Below are 6,038 nucleotides of genomic sequence, written 5' to 3' on the forward strand. Positions count from 1 at the left end.
ATTGGCTTCCGGCTCGCGCAGGCCCAGTAGTGGTAGATTTGCATGTATTCGATGTTCAAGGCAATGGAGACTTATTTCCAATGTTGGGAACTACAAAAAATGTGTGAAAATAGTCAACCTGTTGCTCTATATGCAACTTAAAAAGAAAATAGTTTGCAGTGTGTTCTTGGATAAGGAACTTGGAGATTTTTCTTTAAGCTAGCATCTTGCAATCATTATGCTGGATTACCAATAATTAAGACTTTTAAGCCACTTCAGATCTAGAGCAATTATATTTTATTTTGCATTAGCTGATGATGCCAGTCTTGCATGTAAAATGCACCATTGAATGGCATTTGTAACGACTGGGCCTGCAGGCCTATCGCCTTTGTCTGCTGCCTTAGTGCTGGGCAAACTGTAAATGATTCTTTAAGCCCACATTTTTAATGTAAGCACATTAAAACACCAATTCCAAAGAACACTTTGCTGTTCCAGGAAAGCAGTCTACGAGGAATATACTGGTCAGTGTGGGAACTGTATCTCTTAGAATTGAGTGGTACAAGATCGTGTTTACCACTGCCATAGTCATTTTGACTTTACAGACTGGCTGATGGCAAAGGGAAAGTCCTGCTTTAAAATGAGCTGTGCACATGTGACTAATGCAGACTGATGCTGTGGAGCACTAACCATTTGTGTCATGGAAGCATTTCTTTGAATGCTCAGTATTAAATTCGGTGTGGTGGTTGACAGTAGAGTAACGACCAACATTCCTTTGGTATTATTTTAAAATGCATGCTTCTTTGTTACGATTCCTCGTGAAAGCAAGCACAGCAAGCATCTGAGCATTTATAAAACTACTTTGCAGCAGTGTGTAGTGTATGTACTAATGAACGTCCACCCAAGCAAGACTTGGTGCTTTAATAAGGAAGACATTGATAATACATTATTCCACAAGGTTCTGAATATCTTTGCCAGGGCAGCTGCGCTACTTGTCACAAATATCTCTGGTCAGACAACTCAAGAAATGTTATGTTAGCAAGAACAAAAGAACCTTTTCACTATGCATGTGTTCATGCCTCTGTTATAAGAGCATAGGATGATTTTTTACCGAATTGGATAAGGTCTTGATACCTTTGAAAGAACAGTTGCGTACAAGAACAACAGTTTGCATTTATGACAACCATATAAGCTGTGGAAGAACCTTCATGTCAGCCAGAGAAAATGAAGCACCAGAGTTAGTTCTTTACAGGAGTATTTCATCAACACACTGTACATTTGCCGTTCGTGGCGTTGGAGCTATGGTCTACATTCGTGCCTCATTAATATGGGCATGTTGGTTCTGGACCAAAACTGACCATAAAGGGAGTCATTCACTATAATGAACTGTGAAAAAAAAAAAAACTTTTATTTATTCAGTAAGGCACTTTGAGATTAAATGTGCTGCTGTGCATAGCTGTGAGTAAAGTGAAATTGGGAAAAACACTTGGAAACTTGAAGTGCATTCTTCTGGTTGCCGTTATCTTCAAAAACTGCACGGCAGTTGAAGCCCAAGCCATGAGACAGGTCATAATGTGTCTGCTACTATGGCTGGCTGTCCACACCTCGCAGACTGTCAGAAACACTTGTGCGATGATGACTGATAGGGCTGACCGGTAAAAATATTAAAAGGTGCTAAGGAGCTTTCTTCACAGGCATTCATGCAATACCTCGCAGCAGATGAAGAGGTGCATCGACCAGGCACATTCGACTGTAAAATATGAAACCACAATACAAAAAGGCAGTCACTGAGGCATCTGAGTTCTCGCAGTGCCCTGGGAAGGTGTCGTGCACTCAGAATGCACGAAAGGAAATATATTCTTGGGGAAGTTGAAGCCTCATTCGCATCACTGTCCATATAAACATGACAAAAATACACGGGCCTCAATAAATGCTGTGCGTTTTCACCCAGTCCATTGTCCGAACAGTTTCCATATTAGCAGGGTGTAAATATACTGCAAAAGTTTGCTCCTAAGAAAAATTGTCTATAATTGGAGTAATCCATATTAGTGCAAGTTGTATTAACTGGGCTAGACTATGTACTGCCTGGTGTCCTTATTTTTTTTCCTCTGAAATAGGAGCTGAAAAAACAATGGTAGATGCATGGTCCTTCGGAGATATACAGATAAAAGGGGTGTGGTGTGCAACTCTTACGCGCCCATGTGGTGCTGTGTCGACAGTTAATAAAATCATTTTCTGCTTTGCTGCATCATTTTGCTTGTTAACATAGTGGGAAACTTTTTGCAGCAGCACAAAAATATAATGGACTGTCCTTAAGTTCAAACTCACTTAATTTGAAATTCGGGTTATTTGCTGATGTTTTGTACCTGGCAGCACCAAATGTACTACAAAGGCTCCCCTTAACTAAAATTTTTCAGTTCTCTAGGAGTTTAAATTATCAAGGATCGACTGTGCAACGAAGATTAGAACACCATAATTGGCAACAAGGCACACAACTTTTTTTTTTTTTCAAAAGTGACTGCTCTGAGTGGAAGTGTGACCTTTCATACCAAGCATTTCATTGTGTATCCATCAGCATCCAGCCTGCGTTTTTCACTTGGATTCAGCAGTAGAGTGACTATCGCGAGGTATACTCAGAAGGCAGAAAGACGTCCATCCTTCCAAGAAGAAAAAACAGTAGTGAATAGAGACCATCTCAGTGCCATTGGCAAACCTGTTGACTGCCCTGTACCCTTTTGCTTTTAGAGAGGAGATGGAAGGGGTATTTTTATGCCATGCCAGTTTCTCTTTGTATGGCTTGGTTGTTGCTTGTTTGCAGCCGCTTTGGTACGGTGCAAACGTCAGTGACGTCCAGACATAGAGGTATTTTATGTGTATATTAGCAATAGCCTCTAGCCTAGTATGCTGTGTACCTTCCTGCCTTATTCGTTTGTTTCATTCTTTCAGCAGGTGCTGTATGTCTTGTGAGAAATAAAAATATTTACAAAGAATGAGAGAACTGATCCGCTCGTGTCATATTTGTATAGCCAATTTTATTCGAGTAATGGTGAACTGAATGCATTTTTATGACCACAAAGAGATATGTTGAAAAAAATTTCATTGAGCATATGCATTTGAAATGGCACTCAAACCACTGCGTAGACTTTTAAAGGGTCCCCTGAAAAGGGTGTTTCAGGTTGGCTATCAAATGCTTGCATTATGTGAAATGCAGGCCACCGAGCGGTCATGCCACTTACAAGACCTCAAAAGCGAGCTGATAATTTACAATGCAATTTTAAAAATCCCCGCTTCCGCGCCTCGTGGCGACCAGAGGTGCCAGGTTTTCTCCCGAATCGGCGCGCAACACGTCATGTAGTGCTCGTTACGTCAGCAGCAGAATGCTGTCATTGGTTCACCCTGACAGCTCTGCCTGCGTGCGTTGAAAGCCAGCGGAGGGGCCGGGTGCATGGGGCTGCGGAGGAGCGTCAACATTTCAGCATGCAAAAAGTGAAGAGAGGAGAGCGAAAGGCGCGAAGACGCAGAAATTAAAATTTTGACTTCAGATAACTCAGCTTCCACAAAACGCATCAAAAAAATTTTAGCTGGAGGGTATTTGTGAAGCGGCGTCCTTTAGCACCCCAGGCATATTGCATATTGCACCCCAGGCATATTGCAGCCCCTTTAAGGTTGCTTTAAAGAAACTGGTGTAACTCGCCATACTGTTACTATAAAAGTACAGGGAAGAATTAGTCGTTAGCCAAACAGAGCACACGCTCTGCAGTAAACACTATCCATAGGTCGCGAAAAATTTCTAAGTTGTCCTGTTCTGCACAAGCATAGCTGTATACTTTGAAAAATTTGTTTCCACATAACTTGAGGCTTGGTGCAAACTTGAAACATGAGAGTTCATTGGGGCTTCATCAGTTGATGAAACCACATCCTTGGCATGTAGCACACGCCTGATATTCAGTATTGTTGCAAGGACTACACCTTTTCCTCCACTACTTCTCCTGGCGTTTATTTCCAGCCTCCCAACTACTGCAACATATAGCCTGTGTGTTGATATGCAAGTTCCATTTGCCAGGTTCCTTACCTGCAGTTGCTGCTGAGTCAGATGTTTGCCCTTCTTTGCATAGGAATCGCTAGTTTCTTAGTGTTTTGTTAGGTCACACTCACTGTTTTCTCTCCAAGTGATGGATAGTGGAGGGGGACATTTTTCTGAGGGTTTGCTGAAAATGGCAGTATTTGCTTAAAAGTGGCGAACAAAACAGGCAAACTCCAGAATGCCACATTTAGGCATTTATAGGCATTGCTTAGGCGAATGCTTAAAAGTTCTGGTCCCTAGCGCTGTATTTTTGGCTCACTCCCACTTCTATCATCTGACAGTTGGCGCCTTGCAGTGTGCTAACTGGAAGCGACTATGGTGTCCCTCTCATAATTAAAAGGACAAATTCGTATCTTGTACCACCAACTTGTGTAATCAGTTGACGTGCCATGTTGGGCTGGCTGCATGTGACACAACGTCTCACACGGTTTTTTTTGCCATTTTTATGCTTTTTGTGCTTTGAATTTTATTCATAATCCTATGTCACTCTTGCAATTAGAGATGAATTTATGATGACAACTTGCTCTTAACAAAATTGTCATTACTTGTGTCATGTCATGGCAAGTCACCGGTGTGTGAATGCAAGTCTGCTCTTTCAGTTGCCAAGCAAGTACGGTTGACTAATGTGTGTGCACATACATATATACGTGCTGCACTCCATTTCTTCTCTTTCTTAGCACCACTTTGGTAGAGAGCAAAAACTCTATTTTTGATTCAAGGATTGGGTTGCTGGTTCAAGTGGGTGGATTGAGGCTGCAGCTCGGCACGGTGAGATGGTTACCCAATATGTGGATGATGTGGGCCACCAGAAGTGGCCATGGCGTTCTCCCAGGAATAAGGTTTTTCAGGGAAGGGGGGGGATTAGAGCAATGCGTTGACATTTTGAAACTCGGGTCTGTAAATGCAGGAAGCAAGCATGGCACAAGCCTCATGAAATAAATGCTACAAGAAAAAGCAAACAGCAGTGGCATATGTCGCCATCTGCTAGCATTTTGCAGCAGTCATCATGAGCCAATACTCCAAGCCCAAGCATTCAGCATCAGTGTTCAGTGGAAGAACATGTCTCACTACAGTAGCTCCATCAAGGGGGGTTTTGTAGAGTTTAAGAGAATATCATTATTGCTGTAGCGATGCAGGTGTAACACCAAGCATGTAAAGTGACTGTCATAGTGGGTCTGTTTAACAGAACAATCAATATTATACCCACTACAGGAGCATGTGTCGATCCAGGTGGTTCTGGACGTGGGCCCTCGCTATGCAGGGTGGGTAGGAAAAAGGAGTAAGAAGTAACCCCAGGGAAGGTGAGAAGTCAGAGTTTTTTGTGAGTCAGTTTTGCTGCATGCAACTTGGTTTTGTCTTGAAGAAAAATGATATAGGCCACACCTCTGCAACAAGTGTGCCCAAGACTGGACCATTCTGTTGCATGCCACACGCACTGCACACAATATGCAAAGGTTGCACGTTGCTCCCACCAGCTGTATGTTCCCCTTTTTCTTCGTCTTTGTCCAATAATCTCTTACCAAACACGATTTCTCAGCTGCTTCCCTTCATTGCAAACAACATAATTTATAACGTCATTCCCATTTTGCTTTTCTTCGTTTCATAGACTGCTCAATTCTTTCATGTGCATCCTAACGAGGCCCCTTACTCTACCCCCATTCTTGTCCAGCCCTACAGAGTATTTAGATCGGTTGCCACCAAGGTGATTAGCCGATTTGGGCCCACTAGACTTTTTTTCTGTAGGGCTATCTTAAAGCAGGTATGTGTACACAAACAACTGGCATACACTGGAGGATTTGCGCAACTGGCATGTGATCCAGCAGTGTCTCCCGAACTTTCGCCTGCTGCGCCGAGACATATGGAGCACTAGATTAAACTGTGTTTGGAAAAACTCAGTAGGCATAGTCCTACACCCAGTCAGGTAACACATGTCCACGCTTAATTTTAAACTCCAGCTTGTCTTCTCATTTCGAACACA

The sequence above is a fragment of the Amblyomma mixtum genome, chromosome 3 (assembly GCF_055824585.1).
Source record: "Amblyomma mixtum isolate Tamu chromosome 3, ASM5582458v1, whole genome shotgun sequence".
Lineage (NCBI taxonomy): Eukaryota > Metazoa > Arthropoda > Arachnida > Ixodida > Ixodidae > Amblyomma > Amblyomma mixtum.